At 53.0% G+C, this 16,592-nt stretch overlaps 1 long non-coding RNA gene across 2 annotated transcripts in view; it reads left to right on the forward strand.

Moving 5' to 3' along the window:
- Nucleotides 1-16,592, forward strand: part of LOC131999058 (uncharacterized) — a 101,800-nt gene that overhangs the window by 71,465 nt on the left and 13,743 nt on the right. The window contains exon 1 of one of the 2 annotated variants that reach the window (XR_009398998.1): nucleotides 6,328-6,411. The exons of the other annotated variant lie outside the window; for it this stretch is intronic. This is a non-coding gene — a long non-coding RNA (uncharacterized LOC131999058). Of the gene's footprint in view, nucleotides 1-6,327; nucleotides 6,412-16,592 lie in introns of those variants that run through there. 2 annotated transcript variants of the gene reach the window in all.

Here is a 16,592-nt window from a genome sequence, read left to right on the forward strand (position 1 = left end):
GGGACCGCTGCTCTCAGGCTCAAATACAGCTTGACGGGGCTCACTTAGCTAGCTGGGATCATGATTGCCCTCATCTCCAGGCTCATCATGGCTTTCCAGGGACCACCTGCTTCGCTTTCCTTTTCATCATTCATCTCCTTCCTGAGCCGAGCTATGCAGCTTTCTGCGTAGTCCTTTTTGGTCCCGTGTCCTCTCAAATCTAAGACTAAGGTTATCCTAGAAGATAACATTCCTGTGTTATCTGGATTAAAGTATGCTGGGCATTAGGAGTAAAGCTGCTATAGACATTCTTGTTTGTGTCTTTTTGGTGAATATTCATACTTTCTGTTGGCTGTATGCCTAGAGGTAGAATTGCTGGGTCATAGATGCTAGGCTTTTCCAAAGTGGCTGAACCAGCCACTTTGTCCTACCACCTCTGGTATGGGCTTTCCAGTGACTCCCCCTTCCCCAACACTTGGTGATGTCAGTCTCTTTAATTTCAGTCTTTCTGATGGAATGCCGGTATGCCATGAGGTCTCGCTGTGGCTTTAAATTACGTTTCTCTGGCGAATCATGATGTTGGGTATTTTTTCCCAGGCTTGCCTTCCATTTTGAATATCCTCTTTAAAGTTTCTGTTCAAATATCTCACCTATTTTTTTAATCGAGTTCTTTGTTTCCTTATATCTGACTTGTGGAGTTTTAAAAATCAGCCTTCTGCATAGGACTACTTTGCCAGACATATGTATTGCAAATATCTCCCAGTCTTTGTCCTATCTATTTAGATTCTTAATGATGTCTTCTGATGAAAAGTTATTCATTTCAATGAAGTCCACTTTCTTTTTATTTATTTTTTTTCATTAATGGTTAATGCCTTTTAAGTCCTGGTGAAGACACGCTTGCCCTTCCCAAAGTCAGGAAGCTATTACCCTGTGTTCTTATAGAAGTGTTTTACCTTCCTACTTCAGGTGGGTGATTCACCTTGCATCCATTTTTGTGTGAAGTATAAATTAGAAGTAAATGTTAGTTTTCTTCTGAATAGATATCCAGCTGCTCCAGTACCATTTACTTCAAGAAGGTTTTCTCCCAGGGCACCTGGGTGGCTCAGTGGGTTAAGCCTCTGCCTTCAGCTCAGGTCATGATCTCAGGGTCCTGGGATCCAGCCCCTCATTGGGCTCTCTGCTCTGCAGGGAGCCCGTTTCCTCTTCTCTCTCTCTCTCTCTCTGCCTGCCTCTCTGCCTACTTGTGATCTCTGTCTGTCAAATAAATCAATAAAATCTTAAAAAAAAAAAAACTACCATCTGGTCAAAACTATATGGTTAACCTTATTTTTAAAAAAGAAGAAGACGAAGGTTTTCTCCCATGGATTATCAAATGGAGTTTTATTGTAAATCAGAGCCCCTTTATTCATAACAGCCTTCAGTGAAAAACAACCCAGATGTCCATAAATGGAAAAGCCATTTGTGATACCTACATACAATGGAATACTTCTCAGCCAAAAAAAAAATAAATAAATAATGAACCGTGGGTACGCACAACAACATGAAGGCATCTCTAAAACATATTGAGGAAAAGGAAACAGAAAAGAATATGTACGGTTTGCTTCCATTTATGAGGCATAATTAATGCGTGGCGATAACATCAGAGAAGCAGTTCACCACATTTGCAGGAGAGCGGGAGGCCGTCGACCAGGTAGGCTGGGTGGGAGGCACTCCACCCAGGGTTTAGATGCTCTGCACAGTCACACTGGCTGCAAAGGTCAAGAGAGGACATGAGGCATCAGAGTAATGGTACCTGTTTATATCTAGGGCTGGGCTCTTCCCATTCCTGCTCTGACCAGGACCCTATCAGGAGATTAGGTATTTTCTGTGGAGTCCCAGAATGTGTCCAGTCCCAGAGTCCTAAGTCTGTGGCTCTAGCAGCAACTCTGGGAAAGGGGAAACAGAAGCTTGGATTCAGGGACGCTGTCCCTCCCAAGAGCTGAACGAATTCCATCACCGTCCTTATCATCTTCGCCGTCATGGCAGCTGAGGTTTTGCAGACTTTCTACATGTCAAGCACTGTGCTAAACCTTCTGTAATTAATCCCCCCAACAAGCCTAGGGTGGGGGGTGCTAGTGTTAGCGCATGGTGTGGATGAAGAGTTTGGACCGCTGTCTTCTTGGGTCCCTGGGGCCGCATTCACATGGGAGCAAGCTCCAGAGGTGTGGGTGTGGGGGACCCTCACCCAGAACTTGTTCCGTTGTGTTCCTTTCTCATCTTCTCTATCTTTTAGTGTTTCTATCCTCTGTGGTGTGGCACCGACCCCCTCTAGGCCTCTCTTGTGCAGCCCAGCCTTGAAGGGTGGCGTGAAGCCGCATTTTGTACAGCCCTGTAGAAGGCTTGTGAGCAAGTGTGAAAGATGACTCACCTTCACACCGACTCACAGTTCCTGTCAACCCCCAAGGCCCAGGATGCATGTCCCGGATTTTCTCAATCTTTCCCTATTGGGTGGAGACTTTATAGATAGAAGTGACACATTGAGCAGACACGCTAAACCAACTTGAGACTGCTTTTCCATCCTACGGACCATGAGGCCATGTTTGTATGTGTGCGTGTGTACGTGTGCATTCACAGGGTCAGAGCCACGGGGCTTCGGGACTGGGGCTGCCTTTAACCCGAGGCAGATCTGTGCCATGGGATTCAGTGGGGGGTGGGGATTTAGTTTCTTCTCCATCACTTGGACCACTGCCTAATATCCCCTTCCGGGGGGAGTCATTGCTTTGTGTTGGTGATGGACCTCTGCTGGGACCTGAACGTAGCTCCCTGCGACTTTGGGAAGACTCCGAGAGACTTGGCCAAGTGCAGGGGACTATGATGCCCGCTGGGACATCTGTATGGGTGAGGAAGAGCTGAACCCAGAATCAGGGAATTCTGCCACTCTGCTCCCAGAAACCCTAGACCAGAGGCAAGCCTCAGCAGCCACCTGGCTACCCTGCTTTGCCTGGGGAGAGAAAAAGGAGAAAAGGGGGGAGAAAAGAAAGGAATAAGAAGGAGGAAGGAGAGATAAGAAAGAAAGAGGAGCTTCCTTTCATACTCTAAACTGTATGCCTCTCCGGACCTTCCCTAAGGAAAAGGTGGAGCTAGAAGACAGCAGATGGCTATCTCCGGAGGAGTGCTTATGATTTTAGGGACTGCTTCCAGACAGTATCTCAGAGGTCTGTGTTTTTAAATAGGATCACTGAGTTGGCTTGACATACGCTTAGAGAGCATCGGGGTCAAAAGTTGGATCCAGTGCCGTCATAAAGATGGGACATTGATCTATGTATTTATTTGTTGTTCCAGTACATCCTTGCTGTGCTAGACCCTGACACATCAAGGGGGCAGAATAGCTGGGATTCCTGCCCTTGGGTCCCAGGCAGTTTTAGGGGAGGATTTCCAGCAGAGCTAGATACAAATGACAAAGAGTGATGAGCCCAGGGACAGAGAGCTGTAGTAAGGAGCCAGGATGCTGGTAGACCAGGAGTCCGTAGACAGTCTACAGCCCACCACCTGTTTTGTAATTAATGGCCCCTTCATTACGTGTCATCTATGGCGGAGTTGGGTAGTTGTGATGGAGACCACAGAGTCCTCAAAGCCCAAGGTACCTTTTGGCCCTTTACAGAAAAAGAGTGCCAACCCTTGAGCTAGACTCCCATCCATTTTCTGGAGCCCCAGAGTCCTTAGCACAGGTAAGGAAACACCTGTGTGGGGACAGTGTGGGCAGAGGTGGGACATGACAGAGAGGCTCCAGAACGATTTGGTGAAGGAAAGCAAGAAGGGTGGGGAGAGCAAGAGGCAGACAGGCAGTCCTCGCTGTTCGTGAATTACAGTCTTGCGAATTTGCCCACGTGCTAGGATTTCTCAGCAATCCAGAACGGACGCTGTGGGCCCGGTGTCTCACGGACACGCACAGGTCAGTGGTGGCTCTAACTCACCACACATGCGTTCCCAAATGTTCCCTGCAGCCTCCTCCCACGGAGGTTGAACAGGGAACCCTCTGCCTGCTTGTTTCTGCTCTCACCCTTTCTGCAGATGTCCTTCTTGGGGCCACGTGTTCGTGCTTTCCGTGGGTGACTTCACTGCTGAAAATGGCCCTCAAGCCAAGCTCTGAAGTGCTGCCTGGTGTGACATGCCTTGTGAAGGAAATACAGGTTAGGGAAGCTTTGTTCAGGCAGGACTCATAGTTCCATGCTAATGGACCAAGATGTGTTTAAAAGGAAACACGCGTTAAGACACAGTGGTGCGTTGATGGGTTGGCGAGAATGTTGTGAGCAGAGGCTCATAGACACTAACCCCGTTCTCTCCTAAGAATGATGATGGGGTGTTTGCTAATTTGGTGTTTATGGCAACTTTATAGAACGTAAGTACTGAAGAGGGACAGGAATTCCCTACAGATCGTAGACACCGTCTGTTTGAACTGACCGGGACAGGAGAGACACAGTGTGGGATAAAGGGGCAAGATGGAGACTGGGTTGTGGCAAGGGGCCGGGATTCTTTGGGATGCATCAGGCCAGCAGCTGTGGGACCGTGAGGACAGCCACTGAGATGTCGGCACTCCCAGCCACTGGCCACAGCAAGGACCAGGGACTCACGTGGAGAAGCCCACAAGAGAGGCCATAGGAGATAAGAAATGGTGACACTGTTGGGACATGAGATGGGACAGGCACATTTGGAAGGGAATTCTCTGAGCAGGAGAGCACCCCAAGATACAGAGGAGAGATTGGCCCTGAGGACCAGAGGCCGTCTGTCTGTCTGTCCCTCCACAGGCAGGAACTTTCAGCTTGCGCCGGGCTTCCTAAACCAGACACGAACACTCATGAAGGTGTGCATGTGTAGCGTGTGCCCCAAATTGCCCTCGGAGCAGAGGAGCCCTGCCCTGGGCACCAGGCCTGCCCTGTGGGCCCCCTGGCCATGGGCAAGGTCAGGGGCGGAGGGGTCTTAGCAGAGCAGGGAGAGGGGGCCGAATGCCCTGCCAAGGCTGAGGGGCTTCAAGGGGGAAATTCTGCCCTTGAGGGAACCATAAAGGCCTTTCTATTCAGAAACCATCTCCCAAGGAAGACTGGCCGTGATTCAGAACGGGATTTAATCCTCACCACGGATCTGGAAGTTACCAGGCAGAAAACCCCTTCCCTCTCCCAGCCCCCAGCCCAGGCATATCTTGTTTTGTCAATGTTCTGTTTGCACACAAATAACCTCTTACTGGGATTGAAAAAAAAAAAAAAAAAGATTAAGTCATAGGTTTTCAAACTGGAAAGTACCTCAAGAAGTCCAGTTCCTTACCTTGAAGCAAGTAAAATATTATCATTTTCATGCTACAGATCAGGAGCTAGGTGCAGGGGCCCAGAGCTGGCAGATAATAAGGGCCAGGTGGGGGCTTGAATGCAGGCCCCCTCTTCCTAGGGTCCGCTCTAGATCAGCTCTACTCTACCTTCTTCTCACCACCTGGTCTGGGGACTTGACTCTCTCCATCGGACCCCTAATTTTCTCCAGCAAGTCTCCGTGTAAGGTCGCCTTGTGCCAGCCGTGCGTTGATCCCGGGCTAGCAGGGCTAGCAGGAGCTCTTCCTGCCCCTGCTAACTCGGGCCTCCCGGTGCCCCCCTTCCTGGCACTCCGGTCCCCGGCCCTGCCTCTGCCACTCGGTCCAGGGCGGCTCTCCGCAGCCCTCGAGGGAACTGGCAGCTGGGGGCTCAGACACGGGTGGGCTGCTACGCAGAGCGGGGATCTGTGGCTCCTTGAGAACAAGTGTCGCTCTGTGTGCTGGGCCCGCGGAGGCCAGCTGCTGGGGGTGGGGAGGCCCGGGGGGTAGAAGCAGAGGAAAGAAAATCTGTTGTAAAAAGCCCAGGTGAAGGCGGCCAAGACAAATACACCCAGGCAAGGGAACAGGAGGGCTGGAAGATTCCAGATGCAGAGGCCTCCCTCCACTGCCACGCTGTGTCCAAGGGGCTGGGCGAGGGAAGGAGGGAAGAAAAGTGCCAGGGCGGGGGGTTCTTTACCTGATGCCCCCTGAGCCCGAGCGGGAGCTGCTTCCCTGGGGACAGGCCCTTACGGGGGTGGGTGCTTTAGTGAGGAGGATTCAACCCAGCTTCAGTCCAGCTAGGGTTGGAAGCCCACAGTCCCACAAGGGACAGCCGGAGAAGGGGCAGGTGGACAATGCCAGGCTTTGTCCCAGGGGATGAGCAGCCACAGCACCCGGCCCTCCGGCTCCTTCTCTCTCTCCCACTCATTCTAGGCCCCTGCCGTACTCGTTTCTGTGTCACGTGGCTCTTCTGTCAACACTGGCTAAGCGAGGGGGGGCTGAGGGACTGTGTGGGTCCTCCCTTTATTGCTGTTCTGGGAACCAAACCTGAGGCTCATGGAAATGTACGCTCTGAAAGGACAGCCCAGCACGGGACGTTTACCCAGGGCGGACCCCGGGTGAGTCAGGGGGCCGCGCGTCCTGGGTGAGATTCACACCGGGGCGTCACGCGCGTGAACAGTAGGACGTTTTGCTGCCTTCTCGCTACGAACTGTCTCTCCAGCTCCGGGAAAGAGAGGAGATCAGAGCTTGCTGCAGACAAAGTTGGCACCAGGGTGGGGGACCCCACTGGGCTAGAGTAAGTCTGTGGACATGGTTGGGTGAAAGTCCCTGGGGCTGGTCACCCCCACCCTTGAGTGCTGGAACCAGGCATGCGCTGGCCTGATGCCAGGGCAGAAGCACCACAGAGCAGTGGGACAGGAGACACAGCAGCCTCACTGTATGTCTGAGGCCACCTGGTTAAGACTCTATGGTCTTTTCCTAATTTTTGGAGGGCTGGCCTCTGGCGAAAGTGATGCTGATCTCAATAGCCCCCAGAGGGAATAGGCGTAATGGAGAAACAGTTACATACAAAATAAGGAAGAACTTGTTAGCAACTGTGAAATCTCTCTGCGGACAGATGACGGCTTTGAGAAGGTCATGAGTTATCTCCTATTAAATGCACTCAAGCAAAAGTTAGAGCAGTTACTTTGGAGGGACATCTGGAGGGGAGTCGCCAACTGAAGGGACAGCTGAAACAGGTACTCTTGAAGGGTCCGTCCTTAAAGCCTTTGAGTCCTGGAGACTATGTCTGTGACGTGCACCCTGGCAAGGGTCTTCATATCACTGAGCCTCAGTTTCCCCATCTGAAGACCTGAACTTGTGTAGGCTGTATCATGGTGGGGACATGGACAATATCACAAACATAGATTTTTAGTACCTGCGTGTGGCTATGAAATTAGCAAGGTCAACAGTTGATGATACCAATGGCAAGACCCCAATGTCTACTGGAGGTCCACAAGCTTGAGTGTCAAGTCTTGCTTCACTGTTCCCTAGATCAAAGGTCCTTCTCCCTCTGGCTTTGACTTCTTCTTTAAAGACTGATCTCAAAGATGAGCTCTTCCAAGTTCTTTATGCCTACCTGCTCAGTTTGGGCCAGACCAGCTGCCTGATCTTGCCTGAGTTGGTATGCCCTAAGGCTTTTCTGTAATGGTCTGTTTTCTGGCTCCCTTTCTCACCAGGCTGGGCTCCCGGAGGGGAGGGCTGGTGCTTCCTGTGTCATGGAGGTGGGAGAGTTTAGTGCTTCATAACTGTGCACAGCCGGGTCCCAGTCCCCGCCTGCTCTCCATTATCGGCAGGAACTTGGTCTCTCAGAGTCTCAGTTTGCTCACCTGTGAAATGGGGATAATAAAGTGAGGATCATCCCCCTTGGGGTTGTTGTGGGGATTAAAGAAAGACCACCTGTGGGGGGCTCAGCACGGGGCCAGGTGCACCGTGCACGTCCCATGGATGGAGCCCTGCGACTGTGATTTTTGGTGCAATGCCTAACACATTGTGAGTGACTGAATGGATGGAGATAGGCCATCTGCCAGGGTTGGACTCGTCACAGCCTTCTGTGGGGGCCCCGTGTACTACCTCTCCGCAGCAAGAAAAGGTACTGTGTTAGGAATCAGAGAACAAGGTGAGCACCCCTGAAGGTCAGGGAACTCAGGGACCAAAGGGTCCAGGCTTTTCCTAGGGTCCTCCCAACACCCATCCCAGAACTGCTCTGGAGCCCCAGAGGGTGGTCCTCCCTGGGGAGCCCTGCAAGGTCTCTGGTGCCACAGCCAGAGCTCCATCTGTTCTTACAAAACCTCACTCCTGGGATGACCGTTGCTTTTGGAGTTTAAGTGGCAAAAGGAGCGTGAGCACTGGGACCCCTCACTGTCGGGCTGTGGCTGCACAGGCAGACACACAACAAAGCAGCCCAATGAAGGCTGGTACGACCCAGTCCCATAAACAGTCTGCACAAGGGACACCTCATCCCACGGTTACAGAAATGTCCCTGGGTGGGGCCGGGGGGGTGGAGGGGCTCTATTTAAAGGTCCACAGACTGGAATAAGCACAGGTAGGTTTATTTCTGATTGTCCACATGGCCCTCTGGAATTCTCCCCGAAGAGTGACTCCACTTCCCTGTTGACCCGAAACCACCCCCAGACATTTTAGTCTCTCTGGGTCTTTTCATGAAAACAAACAACTAAGTCTATTAGGGCTTTAGCTGTTGTTATTGCTTTTTGAATCATGGTTCAGCCCAGTCTCTCTGAGAGGTCTGAGTCTGGGCCAAATGTGGGTGTTTAAAAATTAATTGTTTTGATGTCACCAAGTAGCAGAACCTGGGATTTTTGGGGGGTGAGGGGGCAGGACAGGTGTAGGGTGTGAAATGCGGGCCACCTGCAAACTTAGAGCAGGTGATGATTGCTCTCTGTTTGGCGGAAGGAACTTCTGAAAGCACAGAGGACAGCAAAATGAACCCTAGGCCCCAACTGCCCAACTTCCATCTGGCCACTCCTGGGGAAGGCACCGGTGATGACAGGGACAGAGCCAGAGCTCGTGCTCTGAGCCTGGGTGACTTGTGTTATGCCCCCATCCCAGGAGGCACTAGAGTGAGGGATGAGGGGAGCGCTGTGGTCAAGCAGAGAGGCATCAGAGTCCTAGCTGTACCAGGCCGACTTCTTGCCTGCCTGTGCCTCAGTTTCCCTACCTGTACGATAGAATAACAGAAGACCCAACTCAGAGGGTTGTGGCAACGACAAAATGAGGGGATGTTTGCAAAGTAATTAGAACAGTGCCTGGGTCTTGGCCAATGGTCCATTATGACTATTCCCACATCAGAGAGGAGGAACCAAGGCTTGTAGAGGTCGTGCAACTTGCCCAAGGTCACACAGCCAGTCCATAGGGGGAACAGGACTCAAACCCAGATCAGCTGGTCACACCCTGCACGGCCACACAGAGGAACGAGCTTCCAGCTGGCTCCGGAGCTGAAGGAACTGATGGGCACCTGCCCACCCTTCCCCATGGCCACAACTTCGGGGGCCCAGGAAAATGAGGGCAGACCCTGGATTCACCGACACATGGCCAGTGCTTCCTGTTGTTTATATTCGATGCTTACGTAGCTTTCACGACGTGCTGGCATTGTGTCGAGCCCTTTACGTGTAATTACTCAGTTCTTCTTATAATCCCCTAGGAGGGAGCTACTATGATTATCATCCCCATTTTACAGATAAGGAAACCGAGGCCCAGAGAGGTTAAGTGACTTACCCCCTGTTGCACGGCTAACGCATGCTAGGATTTCAACCCAGGTCTGGCTCCAGAATCCAGGCTCTTAACCATCACGTCAGATGTTTTATAAGCACAACACTTAAGACTGCAACTTGCCCTCAGCCTTGCCCTCAGCACCCCATCCCCTTTGTCCTTTGTCACTTCTTTTTCTCTAGGCCACTTGTCCCCCTCTGACTTAACCATATGCTTTGTTTATTGGCTGAATTTGAATGTAAGCTCCGCTAGGTGTCTGCACACAGTAAGTCCTTGATAAGTACTGAGCTCATAAATGAATGAATGAATCACTAGACGAAGAAGTGAAGGGTTCCTAGGAGTTCTGCTGTATCCGGGATGTGAAGGCCTGTGGTTTGTGCAAGCACTCATTTGGTGGGAAGGTGAGCCAGGACTCAAACCCAGATCTCCAAAATGCCCTTCTTAATCACGGGTTGTCTCTCTCTTTTTCTTTTCTTTTTTTTTTTTTTTTAAGATTTGTGTTTATTTATTTATTTGTCAGAGAGAAAGAGCACAAGCAGGGGAGGGGGTAGCAGCAGGCAGAGAAAGAACAGGCTTCCCTGCTCAGCAGGGAGCCCAATGCGGGACTCGATCCCAGGACCCCGGGATCATGACCTGAGAGGAAGCAGATTTTTTTTTTAATTTTTAATTTTTTATAAACATATAATATGTATTTATCCCTAGGGGTACAGGTCTGTGAATCGCCAGGTTTACACACTTCACAGCACTCACCAAAGCACATACCGTCCCCAGTGTCCATAACCCCACCCCCCTTCTCCCAACCCCCCTCCCCCCAGCAACCCTCAGTTTGTTTTGTGAGGGGGAAGCAGATGTTTAACCGACTGAGCCACCCAGGAGTCCCTCATGGGCTGTCTCTCAAGAAATGATGTATTTAGCCATTATGTTATTTGTGTATGTATGTGTATAAATAAACATCGTACACACATAGATACATATCTATGAATATTTTATTTTATTTATTTATTTGACAGAGAGAGACACAGCGAGAGAGGGAACACAAGTAGGGGGAGTAGGAGAGGGAGAAGCAGGCCTCCCGCCAAGTAGGGAGCCCTATGTGGGACTCGATCCCAGGACCCTGGGATCATGGCCTGAGCGGAAGGCAGACGCTCAACGACTGAGCCACCCAAGCACCCCCCAGATCTATGTATGTATTTTTAAATGACAAAACTCTGAAAGAAGTCTGTGCTGGGGCTCATTGTCTCCTTGGCAAACAGCTAATGCCAGACTTTCCAGGGGCTACTTCGAGAAACCAAAAAGGAGAAGCACATGTTTCACAGGCAAGGCTGCTGGGTGAAAAAGACTTTGAAAGTTGCGATGGACCTAAAAGAGTGTGTCCCCATAGGTAAGTCAATACAAAAGTCACACTAAAACAACAGAAGTGGAAGGGAGCCCAGCAACATTCTGATTTTCCCTGTGATGGGGACTTTGATGCTTCAATTAGCAGTATCAGAACTCCACCTTTTTTTAGAAAAAATCTTGGTGTGTGTGCGCCTGCTGCGCTGGTGTGCCAAGAGGCTGAGCCAGCACAGGGATGATGCTGTCCCTGCCTCGGGGACCTCAGTGCAGGGGGAGACACCGGCACTCAGCAGCCAGCACACTGTGGGGCATGGTGTGTAGGCACTTAAGGATGAGGTACCTTGTGGGCACAGGGGTTTGGGAGCTCCCACGAAGCTTCAAGGAAGCCCTCCAGAAGAGGGAGGGGACATCAGGCAGCTTCTTCCAACATCCAAATTCCCCATGGTTCGATCCATTTGGGTCACCTCCATGGGGGTCCTGTAGGAGTGCTTGGCCTGGATGGTGGGATGACACTGCCTGTCATGGCACAGTCCCTGTGGTCACAGAGCCTGGTCCCTGCAGGGAAACCAGAGTCCCGTCTGGCCAGCATTCCCGGAACTCCACTTCCTGCCCCAGCCCTTAAGACCCAGGCCTCACTGTAAACCCCTGGGGACAGGGCTCCGTCCTCACGCACTCCTGTGGTGCCCGCCCTGCCTCACCCCGCTGACAGGTCCCCCACTGCCTGCAGGAGCAGATGCCCCCGAGCTGTCCATATTCCGCTCTCCAGGCATCAGTCAGTTTCCTAACAGCTAACATTTATGGAGCACTGAGCATGCTCCCAGAGCTGTATTATTTGCTTCTCTGCTTTATCTCAACCCTTATATGGGCTGCCTACTCCCCTCTCCAGCCCCCCAGCCCTCCCCGGCCCCCTCCCCCGCTTTGCTTGGAGATGCTGCTATTTCTCTTTCACAAATGAAGTAAGGGAGGCAGAGAGAGAAGTCAGCTCCTGCCGAGTCACACGGACTGCAGGGGTGACGCTGACCCTGAGGGCAGGTGGTGGACTCTGGGTCATCAGGGTCTCCTGCCTCCCACCTGTGCAAGGGAGTGGCCCGAGGGCCTGGGGATGGACTTTGGAGGGACAGGTACGAGGACATCCTGGACATAGCTCTGCTTCCTCAACTTGGGCTCATTCTGCAGCTGGAATGTGCCCATATTCGCGTGAAGTCTTTCTACTCCCATCCTTGGGTGGGGGTCCACGCAGACCCCTGACACCAATCTCGTGGGACCTGAGAGCTCATATCCTCTAGACTTCCCCACCTAGGAAGGTCCTGTGCTCCAGACCCTTCTTGACTCATTGTCACCCTGCCAGGGCCCCTCTGGCCTCCCAAGGTGCTCTCCCCACAGGAATGTATTAAAGACATCTGTCCTTTTTCCCCCTGTGGGGCTTTGTGGAGCTATGGCATTAAGACTGAAATGAGAATTTTGATGATGAGTTTTTTGGTGCAAATGGAATTTTGGTAGGTGGGACCTTGTATTAACCGCCCCGGAGCTGACTTAAGCCTTCTAACTAGAGCTTCCTCCAGGGCTCTTGATGGTTTGCCCCGTCCTGTCCCCACCTCTCCTCCAGGAGCGGTGCACGCTCCTCCCGCAGCCCAGCCGCAGGATGTGGGCTCAGCTCCTGCTCCCTGCTGGGCCCCATGGGAGCTGCCAGTGGGAGCACATTTTACCCTGGAACCCGCTCCTGCTGCGTCAGATGCCCCAGGCGTCCAAGGACCACGGGACAGAGTTTAAGCCCTTCCTTCTTCCTAACTGGGAGATTTCTGGCAACCTCAGGGAAAGATTTCACATTTTGTCTCCTGCTTTTCTTTAATAGCAAACGGATGGAAAATGTAGAAAACCCTGTGCTCAGCAAAACCTGCCCCTATAGGAAATAGCTGGAAACCACGGTCCAAGACGAACACCAGGCCAGCTTAGGTGTTTCTTGGAGCCTCTGGCTTGGTTACATAATGCCTAATGGCCCAGCCCAGTTGAGCTGGCACACCTGGAGCTTGGCGAGCCTGCTTTCCTCTGTGAGCCCCCTGCCCTGGGCTGGTCAGGCCGCTGGAAAGGCCCAGGCTTTCTCTGCGATTAACAATTGGTCTGTTTAATACTGACTCCTCCCCCTGCCCCTTCTCTCCTACCCCCAGGCTCCTTTTTCAGGGAAAAACAACAGTTTCCATGATGAGCTCAGCATAGAGGCAGGAACTGAACCTGTCTGGGCCTCCATCTCTCTATTGGAGGGGTGCAGATTAAGTGACCTGTGGTTTTTCTTGGAGCCAACATTCCATGAGTCTATGGTTTTTCTCATGGAGGAAAGCTTCTCCTTGTTCTTGAGCCTGCAGACCGTGACTGAGAGGCAAGGTTTCCAGGCAGAGCCATCAAGCCCCCTCCTGGTTGGCTGTGACTAATCCTGTCCTCTTCCCCCACCTAGCAACGAGGCACACAGACACACAGGGGAGCAAGCGAGTGTGCGTCCCCGTGGCTGGCTGGCTTGCTTTCATTCATCCACACATCGGCCACCCATCCATTCACTTACTCATTCATTTGCTCCATGACCACTCACTGAGCTCCCACTGGGTCCTGTAGTCACAGAGGTGATGCGATCCCCTCCCTGCCCTTGAACTCACAGACTGCTACGGGAGGGGCGGCATGTAGGTCAGATAGGACAATGCCAAACAAAAGGTCTAGGTTAGTGGCCTGGCAGGGAGTTGTGAGGGCAAGGCGTGCCCACAGCATCCTGACGTATCTCCACCTTCAATTAATGCTTGCTCACACTAGACCCAGACTGTAGACGTGCCTACGAGGGGTCCTAACAGTTTGGAGATGATTTCTCTAATCCTGTGCCCAGGACAGTTGGCCAAGGTCAGGAAGGACATGCAAGTGGGGACGTTGGAACCAAACCCAGGACCCATGAATGTATCAAGTTGGTGATTCTTATCTTGACCACAGCACATGAGGTTAAGGCTCGGGACTCTAGGATAAGATAGGGGCGAAAAGTGTCCCCTCCTCATTGTGACATTCCAGAGCCAATGTCACCAACTGCTTCAACCTCTTCTTGAAGACAAGGCAACTGAGGCATGGATTGGGCAAGCCACCTGCTCAGGGTTCCCCAACCGGGACAAGGCTGAGCGAGGAGAGGGGTCTAGCGTCTCCAGGCTGGTCTCCAGGCAGACTCTGGTTCAGGCACGGGGCTATAACTGCTTATGCCTCCCCCACCCCTCTTCCTAGAACTTTCCCTGGGAGATCCTGAATCAGACTGCCTTGGCCATAGCAACTGCTGCTGTGGGCTAGCCGACAGGGGTGAGCTCATCCCTTGAGGTGGTGTGGCAGGACCTCGGTGGCAGGCGGGCTTTGGCTCCCCATCTGAAATCATGGATGAAAATAGCTTGCTGCGGTCTATTGATACTCAATACTCTATCATCAGATTGAGGAAGTCAATTAAAAGTGTCACGTTTCCCCCCTGCCCCCACCCGGGGCCTGGGAACTGTACAGAAGCCAGAGACCAGTGACCCACAGGAACCAGGCTGTGAGTTCCCCTTGACAACTCCACCAAAGCCAGCGGCTGCAGCGCTGCCCTGGGCCGTTCTAGAGCTGTGTCAGGCAGCGCCCGGGGACCAGCGACAAGAATCCAGCTCTCTAGTCTGGAGAATGGGCTCAGGCTCGGGTTGCAGGAACATCTGGTCTGCCTGGAAAATGCACGGCGAACAGCTCAGGATGGGAGGGCCCTGGGATTGCCCGGAAACTTCCTGTGGGCGATGGGGCAGGGGCCAGGAGACCAGGCTGGTATGAGTTGGGAGCGACTGTGGCCAGGTCCAAATGGGACCTCAGGGACACTGGTTAATGTTCAGACCAGGCCAGGGGAATGCCAGCTCCTCTCCTGCCACACGGGAAATGCAGAGACATGGACCTCCTTCTCCTCTCCAACTCAGGGCGACCCCGGCCAGCCAACAGGACTTCTCAAGCCCCACTCCCACTGAAGTCCAGCCGGGGACCCTTCCTCCAGATGGCCCAGTCCTCTGCGGGCTTTCTGTCTAAGGCAGCGGCACCTTATGACCCAGCCCAACCCCCTTACACCTTGGCCTCCACAGCCCTTCCCCTTTCTTAGGCCACTGGGCTTCCAGCTTTCCTTAGCTGGCTGGTGACAGCTGTGACAGGACACGGAGACGATGGTGGCCCAGTGTGTTTTTTCCTCCTTGAGACTCCAAGGTCAGCATTACCTGGAGGGATTTTTTCAAACAGAGGGCTGGGCGCTGCCTCCGGAGTTTCTGATTCAGTAGGTCTGGAGTGAGTCCTGAGACATGCATTTTTTTGTTGTTGTTTTTTTAAGATTTTATTTATTTATTGACAGAGAGAGAGAGAGAGATTACAAGCAGGCAGGCGAGGTGGGGGGGGGGGCAGGCTCCCTGCTGAGCAGAGAGCCTGATGCAGTGCTTGAACCCAGGACCCTGGAATCATGACCTGAGCTGAAGGCAGAGGCTTAACCCTCTGAGCCACCCAGGCGCCCCTGAGCACATACATTTTGAACAAGTTCCCAAGCAATGTTAATGCTGCTGGTCCGGGGACTATATTTTGAGAGCCATTGTGCTAGGCAGTGCCTGGAAGAGAAGCGGAGCAGTGTTCCTGACATAGCCAAGAAAGGCCCCCCTGAGTGATGTGGAGCAGGACCTGACGGCCAAGTGCAAAGATCTAGGGGTTTCTAGACTCTTCTGTGCCACAGGCACTGGGCCGTTTAGTGAAGCCTAAGAAACCCTTCCCAGAGTGATGTTTTTAAGTTCATAACATAATACACATCGGGTGACACAGGAAAATGATGACATTGAATTTCAGCTCAATCCATAGAGGTCCCTGGTTCAGAACCCCTAAGGAAGGAGTGTTTGGCCAAGAGGGAACAATCAGTGCAAAGTCCCTAGGGTAGAAATGAATTCGGCTGATTGGGGGACAAGACAGTCCAGGGGTCAGAGCTCAGTGGGTGTCGGGGAGTGAAACCAGGGCCATGACCCGTGCTTTCCTCTGTACTTTCACCGTGGGGGAAGCCCCCAGAGGTTTTAAACACGGGGTGTGGTGATCGCAACTCACTTTGGCTGCTGGATGGAGAATGGGATGTGAGGAGAAGCCGAGGGAAGGCGGAGGACCCTTGAGGGTCTGTGGACCCAGCCCTGAGTCCATGACTCTGAGCACGAGCACACGCAGGCAGGGGAGCCTGCAGTGTTGGGGGGCGAGGGGGGGCCCCTAACCGAGTGACTTGCCTGAGCGCTGGACGCGCAGCAGAGGCAAGACAGGACACGGATTTCAGTCCGAGCCGAGGGCTGACTCCGTTCCTAAGTCACTGTGCGACCCTGGGCCAACAGCTTCCCTTCCCTGGTCCTCGGGCTCGGGCTGGGTGGGTAGAGGGAGGGAGGGGTGGGCGGACTCTAACTGAGAGTCCAGGAGGGCTCGGGCGCGGGACTGGCGACCCCTCTGGCTGGGAAGTGCTGTTTGTCGGGGGAGGCTGAGGCCCCAGGCGGTGGGCGCCCCAGTGGCTTGCCCAGCCGGGCCTGCGGACCGCTCCGAGGGCGGAGGGGGAGGCGGCGGCGGCGGGGAAGGCGGCGGCCGGGCCGGCCAGGTGGCGAGGCGGCGAGGCGGCGAGGCGGCGAGGCGGCGAGGCGGCGAGGCGGCGAGGCGGCGAGGCGGCGAGGCG

This window comes from Mustela nigripes, chromosome 13, assembly GCF_022355385.1.
Source record: "Mustela nigripes isolate SB6536 chromosome 13, MUSNIG.SB6536, whole genome shotgun sequence".
Lineage (NCBI taxonomy): Eukaryota > Metazoa > Chordata > Mammalia > Carnivora > Mustelidae > Mustela > Mustela nigripes.